The sequence below is a fragment of the Hippoglossus hippoglossus genome, chromosome 21 (assembly GCF_009819705.1).
Source record: "Hippoglossus hippoglossus isolate fHipHip1 chromosome 21, fHipHip1.pri, whole genome shotgun sequence".
Lineage (NCBI taxonomy): Eukaryota > Metazoa > Chordata > Actinopteri > Pleuronectiformes > Pleuronectidae > Hippoglossus > Hippoglossus hippoglossus.
The window spans coordinates 1,330,774-1,341,393 of NC_047171.1; the positions used below are offsets into that span (position 1 = coordinate 1,330,774).

At 49.9% G+C, this 10,620-nt stretch overlaps 1 long non-coding RNA gene across 1 annotated transcript in view; it reads right to left on the reverse strand.

Moving 5' to 3' along the window:
- Window positions 1-1,064: 1,064 nt before the first annotated feature.
- The window catches only part of LOC117754465, an 11,156-nt gene continuing 1,600 nt past the window's right edge, over window positions 1,065-10,620 (reverse strand). Inside the window, exons 2-3 of the long non-coding RNA XR_004612429.1 lie at window positions 5,530-5,595; window positions 1,065-1,834 (exon numbers count right to left, since the gene is read on the reverse strand). This is a non-coding gene — a long non-coding RNA (uncharacterized LOC117754465). The remainder of the gene's footprint in view (window positions 1,835-5,529; window positions 5,596-10,620) is intronic.

Sequence of the window (10,620 nt, forward strand, 5' to 3'; positions counted from 1 at the left end):
AGAAAAGAACAAATATGTTGAAATTTTTATTGTCTTACAATGTCGATTGCGTTGGGATTTAAAATTCTTCCCTTTCTTCTTCCCTGAAGTTTCATCGAGTTCAGTTGTTTTGTGCGATCGTACAAACTGACAAACAGACGGGGGTGAAAACAGAGAAACAATTAAATCATATTTAACCTTGATGATTAAATAAAATGTCCTCTCTTGTTTGAAAGGTGGATGCTGCTGTTGTGAGGAAGCGTTGTGTCTTTTCTCCGCTGAGCTGTGAGACTCATTATTCTGTGTTTCCACCTGTTCCTGGATGTGACAGGACTCAGACAGCTCTGCTGACTCTCTGCTCCACGCGTCTCCTCCTGCTGGAACCCAGCCACTTTTCAGCTTCTTCTTCACACACGTTCCCACAGTTCACCTGCCGCACCAGCACCAGGCTGCTTTATTCATCAACTGCCTCAGTGTGTGTGTCTGTGTGTGTGTCTGTGTGTGTGTGTGTGGTTGCTGGAGGATGAGCGGCTGCCATCAGAAATAATTAGACCAACAATTACCCTTTAATTGTATCTGAGTGAATCTGCAGCTCAGAGTTTTTCCTCAAACGCTTCGTGAAGTGAAAACAAACTGGTGGATGTCGATTTTATTTTTAATTCTGTGTTGTGAGGTGTCAGGACGCACACCCGCAGGCAGTGAAGCCAAATGTCTCTGAAAACACGGCTTGTGGGAAATATGTTGGTATAATCCCAGGTGTGTGTGTGTGTGTGTGTGTGTGTGTGTGTGTGTGTGTCTGTCTGTGTGTGTGCGTGTGTGTGTGTTGGCTGCAGGGGAGACAGTGCTGTCCCACTAATAAGCCGGCGCTCTGACAGCGGCCTGACAACCTCCTGACAGACAACGAGCGGCTTTTGTGCTGAGCTACTAGAATATTCCTGGCATCTCTTGCTCGGGGTCAACTCCTGGGACACAGAGGCAACACTGAATCAATTAAGATTTTGCAGATTCCAGAGAAATGTTTTTCCTCTCTCTCTCTCTCTCTCTCTCTCTCTCTCTCTCTCTCTCTCTCTCTCTCTCTCTCTCTCTCTCTCTCTCTCTCTCTCTCTCTCTCTCTCTCTCTCTCTAAATGTGTTATTCAGTCAGACAAACGACAGCACGACTCACTAAGTGGATTCAGCGTGAAATATTTTCTTTTTATTGAATAGTCAGGGTCAGACATTTGAGGAACGTTACCACAGCAGATGAACACTCACCGTCTCCAGCGCTGCAGGTTTATACGACAGATGCTTATATATCGCTAGCCAGAAACCCAGCAGACAATGTAGCTGTAGAATTAAACCACACAGAAATCTACATTGTATGCCAGGTTCAGGACAAAGCAAAGGTTTTCAGACGTCGTGCATCAATGAGGCTTTTTCCTCTTTCTAGTTTCTATTGAACAGCTTTAACCAAGGACATTAAAACAAAGAGGAGCTCCCGGAGCAGGAGGGAGAGACTGAGAATTAAAAGAAGAATGGCAGAAGAGGAAGGAGTGAAACACACATGAACAAAAAACCCTTGACAAGGGCCCCTTGTGGAGTTGTGACACAGAGAACATCCTGTCTGTGGGGTCACAGGATCTAGCCCCCCTGACATCGCAGCCAATCAGGGGAAAGGAATGTGCCACCAGCCAATGTGAGAGGGACGGGCACGTTTGCCCGGGAAGTAGGCCGAGCCGTCAGAGACCCAGTAGCCAGATGTAGCTGCTGATTGCTACACAGGATCTACACTGCCTACTGAGCAACTGACAGCAGCCAGAGGACCAATGAGGGCCGAGCGGGTCGATGGAGCCACGGCGAGGAGGGTTCGAGTCCGTCTGAGGAGAGAGAGAACATGTCACTCCATCATAGACTGAGAGGAGAGGAAGAACATGTCACTCCATCATAGACTGAGAGGAGAGAGAGAACATGTCACTCCATCATAGACTGAGAGGAGAGGAAGAACATGTCACTCCATCATAGACTGAGAGAGGAGAGAGAGAACATGTCACTCCATCATAGACTGAGAGAGGAGAGAGAGAGAACAAGTCACTCCATCATAGACTGAGAGGAGAGAGAGAACAAGTCACTCCATCATAGACTGAGAGGAGAGGAAGAACATGTCACTCCATCATAGACTGAGAGGAGAGGAAGAACATGTCACTCCATCATAGACTGAGAGGAGAGGAAGAACAAGTCACTCCATCATAGACTGAGAGGAGAGGAAGAACATGTCACTCCATCATAGACTGAGAGGAGAGAGAGAACATGTCACTCCATCATAGACTGAGAGAGGAGAGAGAGAACAAGTCACTCCATCATAGACTGAGAGGAGAGAGAGAACATGTCACTCCATCATAGACTGAGAGAGGAGAGAGAGAACAAGTCACTCCATCATAGACTGAGAGGAGAGAGAGAACATGTCACTCCATCATAGACTGAGAGGAGAGAGAGAACATGTCACTCCATCATAGACTGAGAGAGGAGAGAGAGAACAAGTCACTCCATCATAGACTGAGAGGAGAGAGAGAACAAGTCACTCCATCATAGACTGAGAGGAGAGAGAGAACATGTCACTCCATCATAGACTGAGAGGAGAGAGAGAACAAGTCACTCCATCATAGACTGAGAGGAGAGAGAGAACATGTCACTCCATCATAGACTGAGAGGAGAGAGAGAACAAGTCACTCCATCATAGACTGAGAGGAGAGAGAGAACATGTCACTCCATCATAGACTGAGAGAGGAGAGAGAGAACAAGTCACTCCATCATAGACTGAGAGGAGAGAGAGAACAAGTCACTCCATCATAGACTGAGAGGAGAGGAAGAACATGTCACTCCATCATAGACTGAGAGGAGAGAGAGAACAAGTCACTCCATCATAGACTGAGAGGAGAGAGAGAACATGTCACTCCATCATAGACTGAGAGGAGAGAGAGAACAAGTCACTCCATCATAGACTGAGAGGAGAGAGAGAACATGTCACTCCATCATAGACTGAGAGAGGAGAGAGAGAACAAGTCACTCCATCATAGACTGAGAGGAGAGAGAGAACATGTCACTCCATCATAGACTGAGAGAGGAGAGAGAGAACAAGTCACTCCATCATAGACTGAGAGGAGAGAGAGAACATGTCACTCCATCATAGACTGAGAGGAGAGAGAGAACATGTCACTCCATCATAGACTGAGAGAGGAGAGAGAGAACAAGTCACTCCATCATAGACTGAGAGGAGAGAGAGAACATGTCACTCCATCATAGACTGAGAGGAGAGAGAGAACAAGTCACTCCATCATAGACTGAGAGAGGAGAGAGAGAACATGTCACTCCATCATAGACTGAGAGAGGAGAGAGAACAAGTCACTCCATCATAGACTGAGAGGAGAGAGAGAACATGTCACTCCATCATAGACTGAGAGGAGAGAGAGAACAAGTCACTCCATCATAGACTGAGAGAGGAGAGAGAACAAGTCACTCCATCATAGACTGAGAGGAGAGAGAGAACAAGTCACTCCATCATAGACTGAGAGAGGAGAGAGAGAACAAGTCACTCCATCATAGACTGAGAGAGGAGAGAGAGAACAAGTCACTCCATCATAGACTGAGAGGAGAGAGAGAACATGTCACTCCATCATAGACTGAGAGAGGAGAGAGAGAACAAGAGAGAGAGAACAAGTCACTCCATCATAGACTGAGAGAGGAGAGAGAGAACAAGTCACTCCATCATAGACTGAGAGGAGAGAGAGAACAAGTCACTCCATCATAGACTGAGAGGAGAGACAGAACATGTCACTCCATCATAGACTGAGAGAGGAGAGAGAGAACATGTCACTCCATCATAGACTGAGAGGAGAGAGAGAACATGTCACTCCATCATAGACTGAGAGGAGAGAGAGAACATGTCACTCCATCATAGACTGAGAGAGGAGAGAGAACAAGTCACTCCATCATAGACTGAGAGGAGAGAGAGAACAAGTCACTCCATCATAGACTGAGAGAGGAGAGAGAGAACAAGTCACTCCATCATAGACTGAGAGGAGAGGAAGAACAAGTCACTCCATCATAGACTGAGAGGAGAGAGAGAACAAGTCACTCCATCATAGACTGAGAGGAGAGAGAGAACAAGTCACTCCATCATAGACTGAGAGGAGAGAGAGAACAAGTCACTCCATCATAGACTGAGAGAGGAGAGAGAGAACAAGTCACTCCATCATAGACTGAGAGAGGAGAGAGAGAACAAGTCACTCCATCATAGACTGAGAGAGGAGAGAGAGAACAAGTCACTCCATCATAGACTGAGAGGAGAGAGAGAACAAGTCACTCCATCATAGACTGAGAGGAGAGAGAGAACAAGTCACTCCATCATAGACTGAGAGAGGAGAGAGAGAACAAGTCACTCCATCATAGACTGAGAGAGGAGAGAAACAGCAATAGGAGCAAAGAGGTAGAGGGAGAATGGAGGTGTCAGTGGTGAGGAGGGAGGAGAGAGGAGGTAGGAGGTAGGAGGTAGGAGGGAGGAGGGAGGAGGGAGGAGAGCTGACAGAGGAGATCAAGCAGGAGCAGAGGAGCAGCCTGAGGAGGGAGGAGAGCTGACAGAGGAGGGAGGAGGGAGGAGATCTGACAGAGGAGGTAGGAGGTAGGAGGGAGGAGAGCAGACAGAGGAGGTAGGAGGTAGGAGGTAGGAGGTAGGAGGGAGGAGGGAGGAGAGCAGACAGAGGAGATCAAGCAGGAGCAGAGGAGCAGCCTGAGGAGGGAGGAGGGAGGAGAGCTGACAGAGGAGGTAGGAGGGAGGAGAGCAGACAGAGGAGGGAGGAGGGAGGAGGTAGGAGGGAGGAGAGCAGACAGAGGAGATCAAGCAGGAGCAGAGGAGCAGCCCGAGGGGGGGGGGGGGGGGGGGGGGGGGGGGGGGGGGGGGGGGGGGATATGGGAGATTATCTGCTGACGAACATGGTCGTGTTATCAGTTGCAGATTCCTGTCATTCTTTCCCATTAGCCCTGAGGCGCGACCGGCTGCGGCCACCGCCATGCCGGCTCCAACACTCAGCCTGACACATAATGGGAGCACTGACCCAGTCCTAATAAATGACGACCTAGATACAGGTGATGGGAGGAGGAGGAGGAGGAGGAGGAGGAGGAGGAAGAGCGTGGCTGATCGGCCTCCTCTTCCTCTGTGGTTGAGCGTCGTGCTCCACATACCTGAGGCCTCATGACCTTATTGATCAAACACTCTCCGACCAGCTGATGGTCACTTGACTCCAATTTCTTTTTATTAAAGGAAATGTGCTGAGCCCCCCCCCCCCGTCACATTCCAGCTCCCTGTCTCCATCACTGCTCTTTTCTCTCTCTCTCTTTTCCGTTTGTCTCGTCCTCCATCACTTTTCTTTGCTGCAGTTTTGTGACACGTTCATTTCTTTCAGTTCCCACGGCTCTCTGGGCTCGATCATGGAACGCGTCTCCTGAAATGTGTGTTCTGTTCTCTGGAGGGAAGAGGAGCAGTGGGAGGAGGAAGGAGGTGAAGATGATAAAAAGTTACCTCTCGTGCAGGAGAAGACTTTGGGGAACACTCGGATGTTGGATCGTGCTTCTGGACAACTGTGAGCTGAAAAACACAAAGAAGAAGAAACAATTAATGAATTAATATAAAACTCTTTATGAAGACACAAAGAAAGTCTGCGTGTAGAAGCTGTCAGCAGCACTTTGAGCACAAGTGTGATATCAACAGGTCCAGACCGGCGAGGCTGAGTAAGCTCACAGCGTCGAGATAAGGTGATAAGCTCGTCTGTGTCTTATCTCCGTCTTTTTTCCACGCTTTGGCGATGCTGCCACCGCCACGAGGCAGAGAGGTCAAATGTACAGAGACCAGTCGGGTTCTTTTTCCACCGAGACCGAAGCCTCCGACAGGACGAGGTCACCCGGAGGAACATGTTCGTGTCACTGAGGCGACACCGGCTCACACCTTTTCAAATACGCTGCAGAACCGAGGTGCAGTGAAAACAGCAAATACAACAGAACGACTGGGGCAGAAACGTGAAGGAGATGAAAGAGAGATACGTGAGGCGTCCCGCACGTGACCAGCGAGGCTCCTCGGCGCCGCTGCAGAGGAAGCATGTGTGTCCCCTCAGGGCGACTCACAGTCAGCAAGTGCATCAGGAATCGAACATTTTACACCGAGAGCGCAAACGTGAGGGAGGGCCAGGAGGCCTGAGGATGGGTGAGGATGGGTGAGGATGGGTGAGGATGGGTGAGGATGGGTGAGGAGGGGTGAGGTCAGGCGTGCCATTCCATTCCTGCCTCCACTGGGCCAGTCTATTCCTAGAGTGTGGTGCATGGCAGTTGATGTGGGTTTCCTTTTGAGCTGCCTGGAAGATGACTGGGCCTGACCACATCCACATTCACACACACACACACACACACAGACACACAGACACACACACACACACACACACACACACACACACACACACACACACACACACACACACACACACAGCGTCCATGTGCATAAACACTAGTTCGGAAGGAAGCAAAGAGGAACTGAATCATTACCCTGCCTTAGCCTCAAAGTTGGGGGTGACCACTGTACAAGTATGTGTGTGTGTGTGTGTGTGTGTGTGTGTGTGTGTGTCTAAAGTTGCACTTCTGCAGTAAGCGACATTGGTTCATTGCCTGTGTGCATGTGCTGTTTGTTGCTCAAGTATGTGTGGGCATGTGTGTGTGTGTGGGAGTGTAGGATGTGTGAGCTGGGTGTGGATGCATTCCCTCTACATCAGAGTGTGTGTGTGTGTGTGTGTGTGTCTGTGTGTGTGTGTGTGTGTGTGTGTGTGTGTGTGTGTCTGTGTGTGTAGCGTCTGACGTTGCAGCTTCTCATCGACACTTTTTCTTCCAGAAACACACAAACTGGAAACGCAGCCGTGTTTTATTTTCTGCAGGAGAAGAGTTGGGCACGAAAATGGATTTGGGAGAAAATCAAATTTAAAAACTACTTTAACACATTTTCTCAAAACTTTCTCCAACAGAAAGTTCTCATCAACAGCGTCAGTGTCTTTCTGCAGGAAATCAACCGGGTTTGGACGTGAACACGAAGGAATCAGTTTCCACTGATGCACTTTATGTTTTCTCAGAACAATTGCACTCGTCAGCATCTTTGTTTGTGCTCATGAGATGAACACTGACAGTCAGAGATTGGACCAATCAGTACGGTTCCCCTGGCCGGGAGAGAAAGAGTCTGCAACACGAGACAGGACCACAATACAGTCCACGAGGCCGGCAGCCAATCAGATATCACCTCCCAGCTCCCCGGGCTCCATCGGAGCCCAGCCGGGGAGTCTGATTGGTTGTGATGGGCGAGTGGAGGCGTCCAACCAAAGAGAGGAGGCCAGTCGCTCAGAGGTTGCGGAAGCTCCATCTCTTCTGCCACCTCTGTTCGCTCTCCAAAGTCATTCCCCATCCCAGAATATTCCCTCGCTGTCCAGCAGACGTCCTCTGCCAGACACACTGTTCTCCGCCTTCTTCTCTCTCCCCCTCTTTCACTTTCTATCCTCATTATAAACCGAGGAGATGAAACACACATGCCAACGGCTCCTTTGGGTGCTGCTGGGTGTCAGTCGCAGCGCGGACTAAACGCAGGCCTTCAGACCCGAGCCCGGGCCTGGATCCCCCCGGCCCGTACCCCGGCCCCGGGCCTGCAGAGGGGGAGAGGGGTGTCTGCAGCCTCTTCCAGGGGGCTGGACTGATGGGAAAGAGCTGGCAAGGTGACCAAGGAAAGCTAACTCCCTGCTCAGGCTGCTTTATGAAGGCCTGGCAAACGTGCAGAGAGCGAAGAAAGGAGGCAGCAGAAGAGAGAGAGGGTGGGGGGGGGCAGAAATATAAACTAAAAGGAGGGATAGAGGGATAGTCCGGTCTTCTGAAATCAGGGCAAAGGCAGTTACGTGTCCCCGTCCCGTCCCGGCCTTTGTGGGGTCGCAGGGTTTAAGCAGAACTAGAACTGGACCCCGGCAAACAGCCATAAATCTGCTTCATTAGTGCCAACCCGAGGCAACGCAGAGGCTCTAATGTTATAAAGTCAGCTCTGTTTGAGAGCCTGGCCCCTGATACCTGAACCCCCCCCCCACCCTGAAGACCAGCACGCTCACTGATAAATCCTGCAGGGAGCGAGGGAGACACCTCGGTGACAGGGTGGTGGGACTAACGTCGTCCTTCCTGATGGAATGATCCCACCGATCCACAGGACTCACAGGGATTCAGACCAGCGCTGTTTAGTGAAACAGCGACACGACCGCTGCTCCTCATTGACTCACTGCTGCCACTTTGAATAATCAGTGAGTCACTGTGTTAACTGATTACCTTTGGAAAACAAAAGGAACACCTTAAAAAACGCAGCTCAGCGGGCCTTGCCCATTGATCCTGGTTTTCCATGACGTGCATCCGTCTCTACAGCCTCTTCCACGTGCACGCACACATGCACTGCCACTTTTTGGAATTCACAGTGGGGCCCAGGTAGGGGAAGCTGTGCCCATATATGAGCAGAGGAGGAAACAGGCCAGGTGTGTGTGGTTAGTTCACCGTTGGAACGAGCGCTCTTAAGTACACACACACACACACACACACACACACTCTTCTTCTGTTGTACACACAAAACAAACTGCATTTAGCCGGTGACGTCTGAGTTATGGCGCTGAGCTCTTAACTCCACAATCTGCCTGTGAATGACAGACTTGTGAGAGCGAGTTGTTGCTGTGTAAACAAAGACGAGTCATGCGAGAAAAGGAAAGTGGGGGAAAGAGAAGAAGGAATGAGTCCAGAGATAGTTGAGATTGTTCTCTCGCTGCTGAACCCACTTTGAGTTACGTGGCTGTCGTGTCGGAAAAGCGACGGCGTGTCACAATCACGTTTTACCTCCTGACACCAGTGTGTGTGTGTGTGTGTGTGTCTGAACGAGGCCTCGCCGTGGTGACTTACTCCCTGAACCTCCCCCCCCCCCTCACTCAATCCATCGGTCACATCGACCTCCAGCTCTGATCAGGTCATCTAACCACGGCCATGTCTTCACGCCACACACGCCTCTACGCCCGGAGCTGCTGCGCGGCCGACGGCAGAAATCAAACAACTGCAACTGAACCCAAAACTGAAGTCAGCACCTTATTACATATAATCAGTATCATTAAATAATCATCGTATCAATCAGGATAATGGATTTAATGAGCGTGCTGGAACTCAGAAGACATTTCCTGCAGCAGAGACTCTGATTTGTCTGTTCACACCTGCACAGGCAACAACGCTGACGGCTGGATTTCTTCTTCACTACGATACAGAGACAAAAACAACTTCATAAAAGAGCTGTTGAATCTGAGAAACTAACGATTCTCTCTAACGACACTAATGTTCATCCGAGGTTCACTTCAAACTTGATTGGTTTTTTTAAAATTTCATCTGGGAAATATTGTCAGAGGAAGTTAACACGGCGTCATTTCACTTTCTACTATTCCTCATCACTTATTATCTCCAGGTGACTGGAGGCTGAAGTTGAGACAGAGGTCAGTGACCTCATCACACGTCCCAGATGAGTTTGTTCCAGCTTCGCTACACGTTCTGATTATGAATCTGAATAATTGCATTAACTCCTTCCTGAGGCTGTTTGTCTGCAGGAGTGTGTCGGCCTGCTCAGCTGCTTCCTGCCAAGTAGGACAGGGCAGGGTTCGCCCTGTAGGCGCAGTGATAAGGCAGAGGCCAGATTCCACGCTAATCTCCACCAGGGAATCTAATCTCCCTCATCGAGATACCTGCGACGCATCTCACCGCCGATCTCTTCGCTATCACTCACTCTCGCCGGAAACGCTGCCTTGATAAGCGCTCAGAGATCCAACGCGATGGTTTACGGTGCCGGCTCCTTATCGCCACTCCTCACTCTCTCTCTCTGTACCACACACACACACACACACACACACACACACACCTCCTGCTGTCATAAACTTCAGGGTAAAGTCGTGCAGCAGCGGATCCGGAGGAGCAGCAATAATCTGTGGTGGGGCTGAAGGAGTGGCTGCCGTTGTGTTGCAGTAACACAAAGAGAGATAGAGCAGGGTGTGTGTTTGTGTGCGGCTGTAGGCTGGGCTGCTGGCAGGCGCTGACATGGTGTGTATGGTCATGACCACACACACACACACACACACACACACACACACACACACACACACACACACACACACACACACACACACACACACACACACACACACACACAGACACACAAGGCCCTCATGCAGCAGAAGAAACGTCTCAGCATCCACAGAGGTTTACAGAAGTATGAATGGAAATTCTCTTCCTCAAGTTAACGAGGATGATTCAACGTTATTGCGTCTTGTCGGTGACCTGCCCTCTTATTACGTGAGAGTAATGATGGTTGGAGCGCGCAGCCTCGTCTTAGTCAGAGAGAGTGGGAGATCATTTAAAGTACAACAGCTGGGCAGAGAGCCACAGGTTTTAAAGGTCTGAAGACACACACACACACACAGACGCACACACACACACACACACACAGACACACACACACCACTGTTCAGCTTGTGACTAAGCCCCCTTAGACAAACACATGTAACCCAGAACCACAAGCACTGATTCACACAAC